This window comes from Gopherus evgoodei, chromosome 1 (assembly GCF_007399415.2).
Source record: "Gopherus evgoodei ecotype Sinaloan lineage chromosome 1, rGopEvg1_v1.p, whole genome shotgun sequence".
In the NCBI taxonomy this organism is placed as follows: domain Eukaryota; kingdom Metazoa; phylum Chordata; order Testudines; family Testudinidae; genus Gopherus; species Gopherus evgoodei.
Window position 1 is genome coordinate 253,322,464 of NC_044322.1, and position 9,320 is coordinate 253,331,783.

The window sequence follows — 9,320 nt, forward strand, 5'->3', positions numbered from 1 at the left end:
TGCTGGGGCCTGGAGCCGACCCTGTTTATACTTCTCAGTCCATCAATTTAGAACTACTATGCTGCTCACAGCAGTCTTTTCCAGAGAGCTCCGCTAGTCTTTTAACCCAAACATTTAAAATCAAAACCAAAACAACCTTGAGCAGTCTCAGAACTTATCAACTAGAAACCAGCTCTCAAAACAAGGTTCTCAAACATATCGGGCCCTTTCTAGCATGATTTTTAGTTAAATGATTTTAGACTTTTCCCAAGTGTTCCAAGGGCCTTTCTGTTGTATCAAGCAGGCAAGGTACTAACAAGCTTCAACGGGACTTTATTTTTAAAGTGGAAACCTCTTTACCAAGCTGCTGCTGCACCCTCTGTAACACTCACACTGCCTCCTCAGCTCCTCCCCGCTCCTTCCTGTTTCCTGTCCTTTCAGACTCCCAACAGCCAGTGCTCCCAGTTCTAATCATTACAAGCAACATCTAAACACCACATTCCCTCCTCTCTTAAGAAACTCTCCCAATTAAAATAAACGTTCTAACCACAGGAACAAATAGGAAACAAGACACTATACTATTAGCAGAAATATTACACTGGAAACACTGTAGATACTACGTAACATAGTCTTGAGTCCAGACAGGTGGTCATCTGGGTCTGACAGGCTGTCTCTCAAGCCCCGGTTGCAGTGCAATGTCTTGTTGTGTTGGTTCTATGGTGAAGTCATCCAATGCAGACTGGGTGTTGGCATAACTTCCTCTTGGTGCATAGGCAGGTGCAAGATAAGAAGCATTCCATACCCATCCATCAGAAAGTTGATAGATGTAAGGTCTCTTCTTCTCTATGATTTTAAGAGGAGCTGGGAAATTATGGTCCCCTTTGCGTAAAATTCCAGGTTTTTGTATTCTAACTAGGGTGACCAGATGTCCCAATTTTATAGGGACAGTCCTGATTTTTGGGTCTTTTCCTTATATAGGCTCCTATTACCCCGTACTCCCAGCCCCATTTTTCACACTTGCTCTTTGGTCACCCTAATTCTAATGAAGGAACCACACTCAAACTTTGGTTCCTTAGCACTCTGCCACTTGTCTGTGAAAGCCTTATACTTTGCTTGGTTCTGTTCAACTGTTTTTCTCACATCATCCTCGTTTGGGGCATCAGGTCGTGCATTTAACAATTCAGCAATGTTCAGTTTAGTATTCATCTGTTTCCCATGCAGTAACTGTGGGTGATCTTTGCATTGTGGCATGTCGTGTAGCCTGGTATGCTTGCAAGAAATCAGTAGTGAAGGGTATCCACAATCACCCTTACAGTTTAGCTATTTGCAAACTCTTTCAAACTTCTGTTAAACCGTTCGATTTCCCTATTGGCTTGAGGGTAATATAGGGATGACCTTCTGTGTAAAATGTTCCTCTCTGCTAGAAAGGTTTCAAGCTCCAGGGAAGTAAATTGACTACCATTATCGGAAACCAGTTCTTTGGGGTTACCTTCCCCGCTAAAAACTGAAGAGAGGAACTTCCTGGACTGCATTGCAGACAACTTTTTATTTCAGAAAGTTGAAAAAGCTACTAGGGGGGAAGCTGTTCTAGACTTGATTTTAACAAATAGGGAGGAACTTGTTGAGAATTTGAAAGTAGAAGGAAGCTTGGGTGAAAGTGATCATGAAATCATAGAATTTGCAATTCTAAGGAAGGGTAGAAGGGAGTACAGCAGAATAGAGACAATGGATTTCAGGAAGGCGGATTCTGGTAAGCTCAGAGAGCTGATAGGTAAGGTCCCATGGGAATTAAGACTGAGGGGAAAAACAACTGAGGAAAGTTGGCAGTTTTTCAAAGGGACGCTATTAAGGGCCCAAAAGCAAGTTATTCCGATGGTTAGGAAAGATAGAAAATGTGGCAAAAGACCACCTTGGCTTACCCTTGAGATCTTGTGTGACCTACAAAATAAAAAGGCGTCATATAAAAAATGGAAACTAGGTCAGATCATGAAGGATGAATATAGGCAAATAACACAGGAATGCAGAGGCAAGATTAGAAAAGCAAAGGCACGAAATGAACTCAAACTAGCTATGGGAATAAAGGGAAACGAAGACTTTTTATCAATACATTAGAAGCAAGAGGAAGACTAAGGACAGGGTAGGCCCACTGCTCAATGAGGAGGGGGAAACAGTAACGGGAGACTTGGAAATGGCAGAGATGCTTAATGACTTCTTTGTTTTGGTCTTCACTGAGAAGTCTGAAGGAATGTCTAGTATAGTGAATGCTTACGGGAAGAGGGTAGGTTTAGAAGAGAAAATAAGAAAAGAGCAAGTAAAAAATCACTTAGAAAAGTTAGATGCCTGCAAGTCACCAGGGCCTGATGAAATGCATCCTGGAATACTCAAGGAGTTAATAGAAGAGGTATCTGAGCCTCTAGCTATTATCTTTGGGAAATCATGGGAGATGGGGGAGATTCCAGAAGACTGGAAGGGGGGCAAATATAGTGCCCATCTATAAAAAGGGAAATAAAAACAACCCAGGAAACTACAGACCAGTTAGTTTAACTTCTGTGCCAGGGAAGATAATGGAGCAGGTAATCAAAGAAATCATCTGCAAACACTTGGAAGGTGGTAAGGTGATAGGGAATAGCCAGCATGGATTTGTAAATAACAAATCGTGTCAAACTAATCTGATAGCGTTCTTTGATAGGATAACGAGCCTTGTGGATAAGGGAGAAGCGGTGGATGTGATATACCTAGACTTTAGTAAGGCATTTGATACAGTCTCGCATGATATTCTTATAGATAAACTAGGAAAGTACAATTTAGATGGGGCTACTATAAGGTGGGTGCATAACTGGCTGGATAACCATACTCAGAGAGTAGTTGTTAATGGCTCCCAATCCTGCTGGAAAGGTATAACAAGTGGGGTTCCGCAGGGGTCTGTTTTGGGACCGGTTCTGTTCAATATCTTCATCAACGATTTAGATGTTGACATAGAAAGTACGCTTATTAAGTTTGCGGACTATACCAAACTGGGAGGGATTGCAACTGCTTTGGAGGACAGGGTCAAAATTCAAAATGATCTGGACAAATTGGAGAAATGGTTTGAGGTAAACAGGATGAAGTTCAATAAAGATAAATGCAAAGTGCTCCACCTAGGAAGGAACAATCAGTTTCACACATACAGAATGGGAGGAGACTGTCTAGGAAGGAGTATGGCAGAAAGAGATCTAGGGGTCATAGTAGACCACAAGCTTAATATGAGTCAACAGTGTTATACTGTTGCAAAAAAAGCAAACGTGATTCTGGGATGCATTAACAGGTGTGTTGTAAACAAGACACGAGAAGTCATTCTTCCGCTTTACTCTGCGCTGGTGAGGCCTCAACTGGAGTATTGTGTCCAGTTCTGGGCACCGCATTTCAAGAAAGATGTGGAGAAATTGGAGAGGGTCCAGAGAAGAGCAACAGGAATGATTAAAGGTCTTGAGAACATGACCTATGAAGGAAGGCTGAAGGAATTGGGTTTGTTTAGTTTGGAAAAGAGAAGACTGAGAGGGGACCTGATAGCAGTTTTCAGGTATCTAAAAGGGTGTCATCAGGAGGAGGGAGAAAACTTGTTCACCTTTGCCTCCAATGATAGAACAAGAAGCAATGGGCTTAAACTGCAGCAAGGGAGATTTAGGTTGGACATTAGGAAAAAGTTCCTAACTGTCACGGTAGTTAAACATTGGAATAGATTGCCTAGGGAAGTTGTGGAATCTCCATCTCTGGAGATATTTAAGAGTAGGTTAGATAAATGTCTATTAGGGATGGTCTAGACAGTATTTGGTCCTGCCATGAGGGCAGGGGACTGGACTCGATGACCTCTCGAGGTCCCTTCCAGTCCTAGAGTCTATGAGTCTATTACTGTAGCAGAAGAGATTTGCGAAGTAAATGCTACCTCAGGCCATTTACTGAAATGGTCTATTAAAGTGATGGCATAATGACAGTCAATTGGAGCAGTATCAAAGGGTCCTACAATGTCAATCACCACTTTTCCCCATGAAGATTCAGGAAGAGGAACAGGCTGTAATGGAGGGGTACATGTCACTGCTGTCTTATCATGCATTTGGCAAGTGACACAGGATTTTATGAGTGCTTCAGTCTGAGAGTCCATCTCTTGCCACCAATAGAGGTCCCATAGTCGTTGTTTGGTTCTGACAATTCCTTGATGAGTATCGTGTGCCAGGTGTATGAGTTTTGACTGTAATTCTTCTGAAACAAGTAGCCAGCGTGTACCTCGTAGCACACAGCCATCGAGTAAAGAAAGTTCATCCCGAACTCTCAAATAAGGCAGCAAACTGGGTCAAGGTTTTTAGGGTTACTGGGCCATCTCTTTGTCAGAAATTCCCATAGTTTTTGTTGAATTGGACATGCTGAACAAGCAGCTTGAAATTGTTCTCTTGTAACTGCAGTAACAGTGCTTGTAATAAGTGCAATTACTACATCCTCATCCTCCGGTGGACCATCTGGTGAAGGCAAAGGCAGGCAAGAAAGGCAATCAGCTACCAAATTTTTGTTTCCAGGCTTATATTCCAGGTCATAATTGAAAGACAGTAGTCTTGCAGACCATCTAGCAATATGATATCCTGCTCTTCCCAGTCCTTTCATGCTGAGCAACGTCGTCAAAGGGCTGTGGTCTGTACGCAACTTGAACGTGCGACCCCACAGGTAAGTTCTCCATTTTTCAGTAGCCCAGACACAAGCAAGTGCTTCTTTTTCGATTGTAGAATATTTTCTCTCAGCATTACTCAGTGTCCTAGAAGCAAATGCAACAGTCCTCTCTGTGTTGTCCTCACGAAGTTGTGTGAGGACAGCCCCAAGTCCATAATCAGAAGCATCTGTAGTTACAATTGTGGACAATGCAGGACTGAATAGGGCAAGTACTGGACTACGTACAATCAAGTTTTTCACCGTTTCGAAACTAGTTTGTGCATCCAGTGTCCACACTAAGGTTGAACTTCTCTGTAGTAATTCTCATAACAGTTCAATGACAGAAGCATAATTGGGAATGAATTTTGCATACCAGGAGATAAGACCCAAGAAGGAACGTAAGGTTTGCAAATCTGTTGGAGGAGGAGCATTTGAAATTGCCAGGATATGATCTGGATCAGGTTTTAGTCCAGCCTGTGAAATTGTATGCCCCAGAAAGGAGAGTTCAGTTTGTCTAAATTTGCATTTGGACCTATTGAGCTTGAGGACTGCTTTGCTGATGCAGTTTGGTACAGACTGCAGGTTATTGTCATGCTTCTCAGTAGTATTTCCAAACACGATAATATCATCCAAATAGCACTGAACTCCGTGTTGATTCTTCAGAATCAGTGACACCATGTTTGGAAGGCACTTGGGGCTGATGCGAGACCGTATGGAACATGTTTAAAATGAAATAGTCCCTCATGTGTAATAAATGCTGTGAGGTCTCTGCTGTCTTCATGCAACATAACCTGGTGGTATGCGCTCTGAAAATCAAGAGTAGAAAACATCTTTGCTCCACAGAGTTCTGCAAATACTTGTTCTATGTGAGGAAGAGGATGTCTGTCAATCACAATAGCTTTATTTGGCTCCCTTAAGTCCACACAAAGGCGAATGTCTCCACCCTTCTTCTGCGTCACCACTATAGGTGAAACCCGTTGCGAGGAGTTAATCGCTTCAATAATGTCATTTTTAACAAGTTTTCTAAGTTCCTCTGAAACAGCTTCCCGACTGAAAATGGTAAGAACTGTAGTTTCTGTTGTACAGGCATCATGTTATTCCGCATTTTAACTTTATGCAGAAACCCATAAGCACAGCCGAGTTTCTCCTCAACCTTGTGTTGAGTCCCAGCTGAAACTGGTGTGTGTACCGCAGGAGTTCTTTGCTGAGGAAGATCAATTCGTCCATTAACTACCCTGAGATTTAAAGCAGCCAATAAATCTCTGCCAAGGATAGGAATGCCTTTGTGAACAATGTAGAACTCTGCAGTTACACAGCAATCACCAAAAGTAACTATTGCTGGCAGACAGCCATGTACTGGAATATGTTTTTTCAAATAGCACACCAACTGAAGTTTGGGTTCAGTAAGAGGCACATCTTTAAAGTAATGCAAATAAATGGAATCAGGTAGAATAGATACTGCTGAGCCAGGGTCCAACATTAGCTGAATAGAGTGTGATTTGCCTGAGGGTATGGCGGAAACGTTTATAGTGCACTTTGTCTGTTCTGGAATATATGCAGTAGTGATTTTGTCCACACTCAGCACAGTAGCATCTGGTATTGTAACTGCATACACCTGTTGATTGAACTGGCTACTGCGACATACTTTAGAAAAATGCCCAATCTTTTTGCAATGATTGCACTGAGCTACTTTTGCTGGACATCCTGTGTAGCTTGCAAGATGTTGTGGGGATCCACAAGAAAAACATGCTTTTATTGTATTTTGCATTTGCTGATTCAGTGGCTTTTTAATAGTTTTCCTCTTGCAATTGTTTGTCTGCAGCGATAGTGAACTTTTCTGCAAAGGAGTCATACATGGATTGTGCCTCCTGTATCTCTGTTCATTATTTTGGCTTCAGCTGTAGCTGACTCAAGCTGAGTAGCAATGGTTATTGCTTTTTCTAGTTTAAGCTGTGGTTCTAGAAGTAAGTGTTCTCTTACACAAAGCATGGTTGTTTTCTCAATGAGCTGGTCTCTGATCATCTCATCTGCTATATTGCCAAAGTCACAAGTTACAATCAGACTCCTCAGGGAAGCAATATCCTGCATTATAGTCTCCCCTGGTTTCTGTTCACACTGGTGAAATCTGTAGCGATTAGCTACTACATTCACTTTTGGCACAAAAAAGTTCTTTAATGCAGTGAGTGCAGTCCCATATTTATCATCTGCAAGTGGAAAAGTGTAAAATATATGCTGCCCTTCTGCTCCAAGGCAGTGGATTAGCAGAGCACACTTTCTTACTTCAGAAATCTCTGTAGCACTGATTGCAAGCAGATAAGTCTCAAACATATGGATCCAGGCAATAAAAGCAGTTGGAGGCTAACCTGGGCTTTGCAGAAAGGGTGCAGGTGGGTTCAGAGGCAGGAGATCCATCCTCGTCACCAAAATGTTGTGTCAAGCAGGCAAGGTACTAACAAGCTTCAACAGGACTTCATTTTTACAGTGGAAACCTCTTTACCAAGCTGCTGCTGCACCCTCTGTAACTCTCACTCAGCCTCCTTAACTCCTTCCCCCCCTTCCTGTTTCCTGTTCTTTCAGACTCCCAACAGCCAGTGCTCCCAGTTCTAATCATTACAAGCACATCTAAACACCACACTTTCATCTATTATATTCTCTCTCTGTGAGGTTAGCCATGTTGATTGGTCCATTGACATAACAGACCTTGTGGGAGTAGAGAATGATTCATCTATACACCCACCTCCAAGAAAGCGCCTGGTGTAGCTCCTGAGGGACAACTAAGAAGCTCCACAGAAGCACTTGCATCCCCCTCCTCATGGAACATGGAATGGTTTACTGGGGTGGGATGGGGTTGTTTCTCTCCCTTGAGAGAAACAGCTGGTGTTGGGTGTCATATTCGCAGCCAAACTCATCAGAAGTTAGGGCAGCCTTGCAAATGGGGGGGAAAACAACTTTCTGCAAAAATATTATAGGTAGGTAGCAATGCCTGTAGTTAAGATTGCCTAACATTTTCTATTATAAGATCTTTATCAAGTTTTACTGCTTGGACTTAAATTTTCTGTCAGGTGTCTGCTTCAGGCTGAATGTTTAGGGACAGTTTCAGTATAAATGGTTAAATGGTTCAGACTAGGAGAAAAATATATTGTTTTGCTCATTTAAATTTTTTTTCTTACAACTGTTTTGTAAGTGTCTCCATACATTGGAGCAGGGAATTGACATTGGCAGGGGTGACCTTTGTGTCAGGAATGTGTTTTTTGCTGCCCTGTGAAATAACACCTATATTTGACCAAGGTATAAGCCTTTCAAAAAAGTCTCCATATGGACATATTCAGTAGAGATTTGTTAGAATTTGGCAGCTAAATTCTGTGAAGATTCTGTCTCAGAGAATTCCATCTGTACTGAGCATGCTCCAGCCAGGAGCGGCTCCAGGGTTTTTGGCACCCTAGGCAGGGGTCCTTCTGCACTCCTGGTCGGTGGCAATTCGGCGGCGGTGGGGGGGCCTTCCACGCTCCTGGTCTTCAGGGCACTTCAGCAGCCGGTCCCGGAGCGAGTGAACGACCCGCAGCAGAATTGCCACCAAAGACCCGGAGCACGGAAGGACCCCCCGCCGCCAAATTACCGCTAAGGGTGGCAAAATGCCGCCCCCCCAAATCCTGGTGTCCTAGGCGACCGCCTAGGTTGCCTAAATGGAAGCGCCGGCCCTGGCTCTAGCCCAGGATATAAGAGGCTGAGTAGGACTACGTCTTAAATTGCTGTTCCTGGCTGCAAGGTGACTGGGACCCAGTGTGGGGAGACAGAGATTGGATGAAGAGCTGGAGTAGTGTTGTGGGGGAGACTGGGACTGGCTAGGTGAGGACCCCTGCCTTATTCAGTGCACAGGATGGATGGTGCTCTGGGTAGGAATCAGGATTGTGTAGCGAAGAAAGTTGTTGTCTATAGGACCCTGCCTCCTGTGTTGCAGAAGTCAGTAGGCATATATCTGGGGCCATATGTTGAACCATGAGAATAAAACAAAATACTGAACAACTGCTCATTCAATGGGCACTCTCAGTCCTGTGCTCTAAACGAGGAAGGGGACTGATTGGTGGAAAAAATAGTATGTGATCACACAATTAAATTCTTTATCATGCATTTGCATAAGGGAGCCAAATTAAAGTTGCAAAGGCAACCTTAATTCTGGCACATCCTAGCTTTTGAGCAATTGATAGAATCCCATGAAATTTTTGTTATTATAAAAATATTTTTTCATTTATTTTTGAATTTCATATTATTTTGTTTTACCCTGCCCATGGGGGCTAGGTGGCTCTGGGGGTGGAGGGTAGGGTCCTGCCCCTGGGAGTTGTGTGGGAGGTAGGGTGACCAGATAGCAAGTCTGAAAAATTAGCAGAGGGCATTGGGGGGTAATAGGTGCCTATATAAGTGCCAGCAAGTTAAAAAGTATGGATTGGATGAATGGACTATAAGGTGGATAGAAAGCTGGCTAGATTGTTGGGCTCAATGGGTAGTGATCAACGGCTTGATGTCTAGGTGGCAGCCGGTATCAAGCGAAGTGTCCCAGGGGTCAGTCCTGGGGCCAGTTTTGTTCAACATCTTTATTAATGATCTGGATGGTGGGATTAATTGCACCCTCAGCAAGTTCGCAGATGACACTGAGCTCGGGGGAGAGGTAG